Below are 8,072 nucleotides of genomic sequence, written 5' to 3' on the forward strand. Positions count from 1 at the left end.
CTGTTGTTCACTACTCAAACCTCATCTATTCATGGGACCCACCGACTGTACTTAACACTTGGTGCAACCAAATCAGAAATTATATACAGCAATTCTTCTACATGAAAGCTAGGACATGGCAGGGTAGAGAAAGCTCGAACAGCATTCTTCAAAATGAGAAAGGTCTTCTGCAGGCACGACATAAGCCTAAGATTGAAAACCAGGCTTGTCAGATGCTATTATCTTTTCTACCCTGCTCTACGGAGTGGAGAGTTGGTCTCCAATGGTAAGAATTAGGAGGTAGAAATGAGATGAAGAAAGATCATTGTTATGTATAAGTAAAATATGAATGTTGTTTATAATTATAAGTATGCTAGTATTATTAATGTGATCACAAATAAGCTAACCGGATTACAAATATGGTTATAATTACTGTGTGTATTATCATTTACTATCAGTATAGCTGTTGTTTCTCTTTTTCTTTTTGTAAAATGAAATGCCTGGACATTACACTGTATTCAAAATACTTATATATAAATAAAAAAGAAATGAGGAGGTGATAAGCTATTTGGGAACCATCAAAACCATAAAACCAGTTAGACTATTTTGGACATGTGACACCCGAAAAAATACGGCATCCTTCACTTAATCCTCCAGGGAAAGATTGAAGACAAATGAGGTCCAGGCAGAAGAAGGACATCATGACTTCAAAATTGGTTTGGACAAAAAAACAGCAGCACTTTTTTGTGTGGCTGTTGATAAAAATAGGATCGCCAGCATGATCTCCAACGTCCGATGATGGATATGTCCAGGGGTGGGATACAACAGAGTTAACTCCTGGTTCGGGATTTACGAGCTTCCCTGCAGGCTGCGAGCCGCGCACCTGTAAATCATCAGCAGCAGCTGCCTGCAGAGAAGCAGCCTTTGAAACAGCCCTCTTTTCCCGCTTTTCTAACTGCAGCTGTGCCTCGTTCGGCAGCTGAAGTTGAAAAATCAGGAAATAAAGATCAGGTTAGAGCCCGGGTGGGCGGGCAAAAACATCAGCAGACATAGAACCGGTTCTATGTCTGCTGCTCTTCAGAGCTACCGGTTCTACAGAGGTGGACAGAACTGGTAGAAACCCACCCCTGGATATGGCACAAGAAGAAGAATTCTCCTACACATTTCAGGTCTTTGCAAAGAACAATCTATTGTCTCCAAGGCAACCTGCCATGGTTGTGCTGAAGGAAGATCTCATTTTGTCTGAAGGGACATGAGGAGAGAAGCAGGGGTGGGTTTCTACCGGTTCTGTCCACCTCTGTAGAACTGGTAGCTCTGAAGAGCAGCAGACATAGAACTGGTTCTATGTCTGCTGATGTTTTTGCCCACCCGCGCACCCAGGCTCTTACCTGATCTTTATTTCCTGATTTTTCAACTTCAGCTGCTGAACGAGGCACAGCTGCAGTTAAAAAAAACAAGAAAAGAGGGCTGTTTCAAAGGCTGCTTCTCGGCATGCAGCGTGCTAATGACGATTTACAGGTTTCACAGATTCACGGCTCACACCATGCAGGGAAGCTCGTAAATCCCAAACCGGTAGTTAACCCTGTCGTATCCCACCCCTGGAGAGAAGGCCTTGGATGGAGCGTTTTCTGTAGCAGTATTGTGCTTCCTCATGAGGGGGAAATTCTCCTCAAGAAATGGTGGGTAAATTTCTCCCTTTCCTGGAGAATGAAATCAGTGAAATCATCCAACCAATTTCCTTGTCTACAAGTTTGATGGGAAATTTCAAAAAAGCATTTATTGCTAGCTTTAATTGTGCCCCTAGGCTCCTTATCTCATGTCTTGGAAGATGCTGGGTTTAGGATTTGTTATGGGTGGGTGGGGAGTCTGAATTATTAACCTATTGTGGTTCCTGCAGCTGAGTAAAGGACATTTTGCTTCAGAGAAGAAAATTGGAGGGACATGATCCTTGGGATACTACTTTATGTGTGAAACATTGCAGGACGAAGTAATCTGTCTGCTTCTCTTTTGTTACTTACTCCGCTTTATTTTTGTGCTTTGCACTGAAAGTAGCATTGACTTTTTTAGAGAAAACATTTCTTTCTTTTTTTTAAATAAACTTTATTGGTCTTTTGTATATTTTAAAAATAAAACAAAAAATAAATATCATGAGGTTAAGTTTTGTGACATCCATCTCATCCATTTCTATCTTTTGTGCATATTTACAAATATATACAATTGTGTGAATATACACATTTAATCTATAAATTGCTTATCTTTAATTCCTTCATTTTCTGTCTTTTAATTTGACCCAATTACACCATTTCCCCCAAATTCTATAGTATTCAGACTCCTCTTTCTCTTGTATCATTAAAGTCAATTTGTCCATTTCAGCACATGCCATTATTTTTTGAATAATCAGTTCATCCGATGGTATACAGTTGTGCTTCTAGCATTGAGCATAAGCTATTCTAGCAGCCGTTAAGATGTGTAATACAATATATTTTATATTTTTTCCACATTTCTTTTTGAATATCCCTAACAGAAATAGTTCTGGTTCCAATTCTACTTGTTCCTTAAGAATTTTTTGCAGCCATTGTTTAATTTTAAGCCAATATTTCTGAGCTTCTGAACAGGACCACCACATATGGTAGAGCAGGGGTCGCCAACCTTTTGGACCTCAGGGCCCACCAAACTCATAATTTTAGATCACAGGGACCACTAACGGTTCTGTGGGTGTGGCTTAATTTGTGGGAGTGGCTTGGTGGTCATGGGACTGGCTGGCCATGGCTTGTATGTAAATATACATATTTATATAAATATTGAATTTTTTATTAAAAAAGAGCAACTTTTATCCAAAATCAGGCAAAGCAGGCAGATTGAGTTGCTTACAGAATCACAGATTCATTCAGAGATCTATCTATCTGCCATTGGCTAGCTTAGTCTGTCACATAAAATTTGCTTGCAAGCAAACTCATAAAATTTGCTTGCAAGCAAACTCATAAAATTTGCTAGCAAGCAAACTCACAAAATTAACTCACAATACACCATACATGTAGATATTGAATTTTTTATTTAAAAAAAGAGCAACTTTTACCCAAAAATCAGGCAAAGCAGGCAGATTGAGTTGCTCACAGATTCAATCGGTGATCTATCTATCTGCCATCAGCTAGCTCAGTCTCTCAAATTTGCTTGCCGTGAGTCTGCACTGAATTTGCTTGCAAGCAAACCTTCAGTCCTAGGGGAGGTTTGGATGTGCTGAGCCGAAGATCTAAAGACTAGCTAGAAAGCAAGAAATCTAAATTTCCTGCTTCCTAGCTAATCTAAGGCACAGCAGAACAGATGATGGTTGGAAAAAGGAAAAATAGCAACTTAGCAGACAAGTTTGCCGTGTAAGGAGTGAGTGGGCGGGGAGGGTTCCCGTGGGCCATGTGGGTGGCGCAGCCTTGTGCTTCTGCGCAGCCTGGATTAATTGCTTTGTGGGGGTGCTCTAGGGGTGAGATTTCTCTGTGGCCCACCAAATTTTCTCATGGCTCACCACGCGGCCCACCGGTTAGCAACCGCTGTGGTAGAAAGTACCTTCTTTCTTTCTACATTTCCAACATGCCGGATTCATGTTGGGATATATCTTGGCAAATCTCGCGGGGGGTAAATACCATCCATAAAACGTTTCTTATCAACCTCATGTTTTGCTCTACAACTTCAAACTGTGTGTAGCCCCAACCCAAACACAGGTAGTCCTCGACTTATGATCACAATTGAATCCAAAGTTTCTGTTGCTAAGCAAGACAGTTGTTAAATGAATTTTGCCTCATTTCACGACCTTTCCACAGCTGTTAAGGGAATCGCAGCAGTTGTTAAATTAGTAACCCGGTTGTTAAGTGAATCTGGCTTCCCGATTGATTTTCCTGGTACCTTCTACCACATGTGGTGGTCCTGTTCAGAAGCTCAGAAGTTTGGAAAAGGTAATTACATGACCCTGGGACACCACAACCGCCACAAATATGAGCCAGTTGCCAAGCACCTGAATTTTGATCATGTGACTGCTACAACGGTCATGTGAAAAATGGTCATAAGTCACTTTTTTCAGTGCTGTTGTAACTTCAAATGGTCACTAAATGAATGGTTGTAAGTCAAGGACTATCTATATTAGCCTTTTCCCAGTCATAGCCAAGCAGAATAATTGAGTTTCTGTGTGTTTTTTAGTGTGAGATCTAGTCAAAAGACTACGCTGGCTCCATTAGAAAATAACTTTCTATTTTGGATGTGAAAGAATTCCAGATCCATTCTGGAGAAATGGATTTCAAGATTTTTCACTTGCTCTAGACTTCAGCAGAAAAGTTCACTTAAAAAAAAAAAGCAATACCTGTAAGATATGGAAAGTTTATTTAAAAGAGCTTACAGTGGGGGAATTTGCATTTTAAATGCCTGTAAGCGTATGCTTTTTGTTAGTGACAGATGCTTACAAAATGTTTCCATGTTCTGAAACTCTTTTTAAAAAATCCAAGCAGAAAAACGCTGTCACTCTTTTGTCATTCTGAATCTAGATTGTTTTTTTCTGTACGAAGGCTTAGGTTTCAAATCTTTCTGTACTCGGTCTAAGACAGTAGATAATCTGGCAGAATGCTTTTTTCTACAAGCAGCAGTGGGTTTTTTTTCCTTTCCTTTTCAAACAAACATGCTTAAGATATATACAGGTAATCCTCAACTGATGACTACCATTGGGATAAGTATTAGATAAGAAGAGCTTACTCTTCTTACTCTTCTTCTTGGCGCAATGGTTAAATGCAGTACTGCAGGCTGCTTCTGCTGACTGCTGGCTGCCTGCAATTTGGCAGTTCGATTTTCACTGTCTCAAAGTTGACTCAGCTTTCCATCCTTCCGAGGTCGGTAAAATGAGGACCCAGATTGTTGGGCGCAAGATGCTGACTCCGTAAACCACCTAGAGAGGGCTATATAAAGCACTGGGAAGCAGTATATAAGCAGTCTAACTGCTTTTTATTTATTTATTTAATTTATATTGCCGCCTATTTTGCCTATGGCGACTTGAGGCGGCTTACACAATGTCAAACCATATTTAAAACAAAAAATAAAAATAAAAAAACAAAAAAAACAATCAAAACTAACAAAAAGAATCAAATAAATTAATAAAGTACAATAGAACAAAATCTGGGGGAAAAAAATCACCCCCAACTCCCACCCTTCATCCCCACGACAGCAGATCACACGAGCCATCTGATGGACTCCATCCCACTCTGGGTTCCCCAGGCCCGCTGGCAGAACCAGGTCTTCAGTGCCTTCCGGAAGAGTATTAGAGAGGGGGCCAATCTCTGGGGGAATGATGTTCCAGAGAAGCCACCACAGAGAAGGCCCTTCTTCTGGGTCCCATCAGGTGTATCTCCCTCAGAGATGGGACCCACAGCATTCCCTGCCTCCTCACTCTAATGGGTCGGGTAGATGTGACCGGCAGGAGACGCTCCCTCAGATAACCCGATATAACGTAACAGATATTACTATACTATTGCTATTTCCATTGCTAAACAAGGTGATTGTTAGGAGAGTCATGCCCAATTTTATGTCCTTTTGGCCATAGTTCTTCAGCCAATTGTTGTTAAGTGTGAATCACTTAATTGCAGTTGTTAAGCCAATCACTGAAACTGTTAAGTGAATCACACAGTAAATAACCGAATCTGACTTCTCTCGATGGTTCTGCTTGATACTGCAACCATCACAAATATATGCTAGTCGCCAAACTCCCAAACTTTGATCACATGACTTTGGAGATGCTTAGGCTGTCGTAAGGGCAAGGATCAGTCATAAGTCACTTTTTTCAGTTCCGTTTCAAAGACTTTGAAAGGTCATTAAATGCATCGTTGTAAGTCAAGGACTACTTGTATCACAAGTGCAAATGGGATTCCACCGTGCTGATGCTTTCTCTGATGCAATCCTACCACGTTGGTATTATATTGTGGAAAGGTGGATGTTTTCGTGTCTTTGTGGGTGTGTCATTTGCAAGAGGCTGCACTGTTCATATGTAAAGAGCTCACCTTACCTGTTAGGCCTCCTGTCTGCCTGCGTGCACTGACAGTGTGACACACCAAACACACCACCACCTTCACCCCATTGAACCCTTGGGAACCAGTGCTCAGTATGCTTGTTCAGTCTTATTGCAGTCCTTCTCAGAAATGAGATAACATTTGCATAGACTCAATAAAGCCAAGGGTACGTAAGAGTACTTGTAACAATTAAATAAATAAAACAAAAGAACATTTCCAGAACAGAGAAGGCAGGTTAATCGGAGCAGCGGGAAGCAACGTCATTGGCACTAACACACTCAGAAGGGCTCCAGAGGCATCTAAAGTGAGGAGGAAAAGTCAAGATGGCTTCCACAACCACTAGATTGAAGCCTTACTCCTTTTCTGGAGTGTTGCAATTAAAGACGGTGAAGATTTGGCTGCACAGTTGCAACTACTAATTTGATTCCTTTTTATCATGCCCTCCTACTCTTGAATAGTCCAAAGAGTTCCTGTGTTTGCAAGTTCAAAAAAGTCAAAATGGCACCCATGATTGCATTGTCAAAGAGGGCAGAGTGTGCAGAAGAAGAAATGGAATTACAATTGCACAATCACAGTTCCTATCTGGACTTTGTTTTAAAAGCAAAAAAAAATAAAATCTCCAGTGTATCTCCCAACCAGGTGAACTTTGGAAATGAATAGCTTTGGAAACAGGCAATTCTCTTATTATTCAAAAAGATACTTCTTCTTTACAACAATAAGAAGGGTGAAGATCCCAATCATAGGTAGTCCTCGACTTACAACCCACAATTGAGCCCAACATTTTTGTTGCAAAGCAAGACAGTTGTTAGTGGATTTTGCCCCATTTTACAGCCTCTCTTACCACAGCTGTTAAGTGGATCCCTGCAGCTGTTAAGTTAGTAACACCGTTGTTAAGTGATTCTCGCATTCCCATTGACTTTGTCAGAAGTTTGCAAAAGGAGATCACGTGACCCCAGGACACTGCAACCGTCATAAGTATGAGTCAGTTGCCAAGCACCCTAATTTTGATTACGTGACCATGGAGATGTTGCAAAAACAGCTATGAGCCACTTTTTCCGTTGCTGCAGTAACTTTGAACAGTCACAAACAAACCGTCGTAAGTCCAGGGACTGTCAGTCCTCTCCAGCCTAATTAAAAAGATGCCCACGACCCCAAAACAAAAGAAAACCTCCTGACCCCCAGCAGGCCAGCAGGAGGGGCTCAGAGCTGGGAAAGAGAAGGAAGGAGGAACGACTCTCAGAAGCAAATGACGGAGTGGAAACTAATAATTCCCCACTTGGTGACTCATCGTCTCATTTCAAGTTGGGTCTCAGCATAACCTTTGGCTCTTCCTGTCTGATCTGAAATGATTGCACACAGAGAGGAGAGATGTAGCAATGAAGGTGTGGAATTAAGGGAGGGGAGACCCTGGTTCAAGTCTGCACTCAGTGACAGACAGTGGGGGGTGGGGGAATCCAGGCTTTTCAGCCCCACAGCCTGCCCTGGGTGTTGGTTAACATGCTGGGCTGGGAACAGAGAGACCTGAGTTCTAGTCCTCCCTTAAGCAGAAGTTGTTTTCGGGAAATGGAATAATATACATCTTCTACAGGTGATCGTTAGTCACTTAAAGACCATTGCAGAAAAGAAGATAAAATCAGGCACAGTCGTGTTTAATGACAATCATGACTTATGACTGTAAATCAAAGGCTACCTGCAATCTGTTATGGACCGGCATGGTAGATTATGGACCATAGCTTTCAATGAAAAAGACTTTATCCTACTCCAACCTGCTTGGGATAATGACAACAGACAGACACAGACACACACACACAGAGGCGCACAAACACACACATAAATATAAACACACCTATGCGTTTTAAAATTTGTATTTATAAACAGTACAATTAACCAAAGTGCATATGCATAAACAAGAAGAACGATGTACAAAAATAAATCACTGGAAATATGAGGACTCTTTTATTTTGTATCAACCTGCTCAAAGAACTCCCTTTAGTGTGCAGGAGTGTTTTTAGTGCATTTTAGAAAATTAATTTAGGCACTTTGTTCCCCAAGTTATAT

Source organism: Notechis scutatus, chromosome 8 (assembly GCF_049901735.1).
Source record: "Notechis scutatus isolate UNSWTSFEM ecotype Mainland chromosome 8, rNotScu1.2, whole genome shotgun sequence".
Taxonomy (NCBI): Eukaryota; Metazoa; Chordata; class Lepidosauria; order Squamata; family Elapidae; genus Notechis; species Notechis scutatus.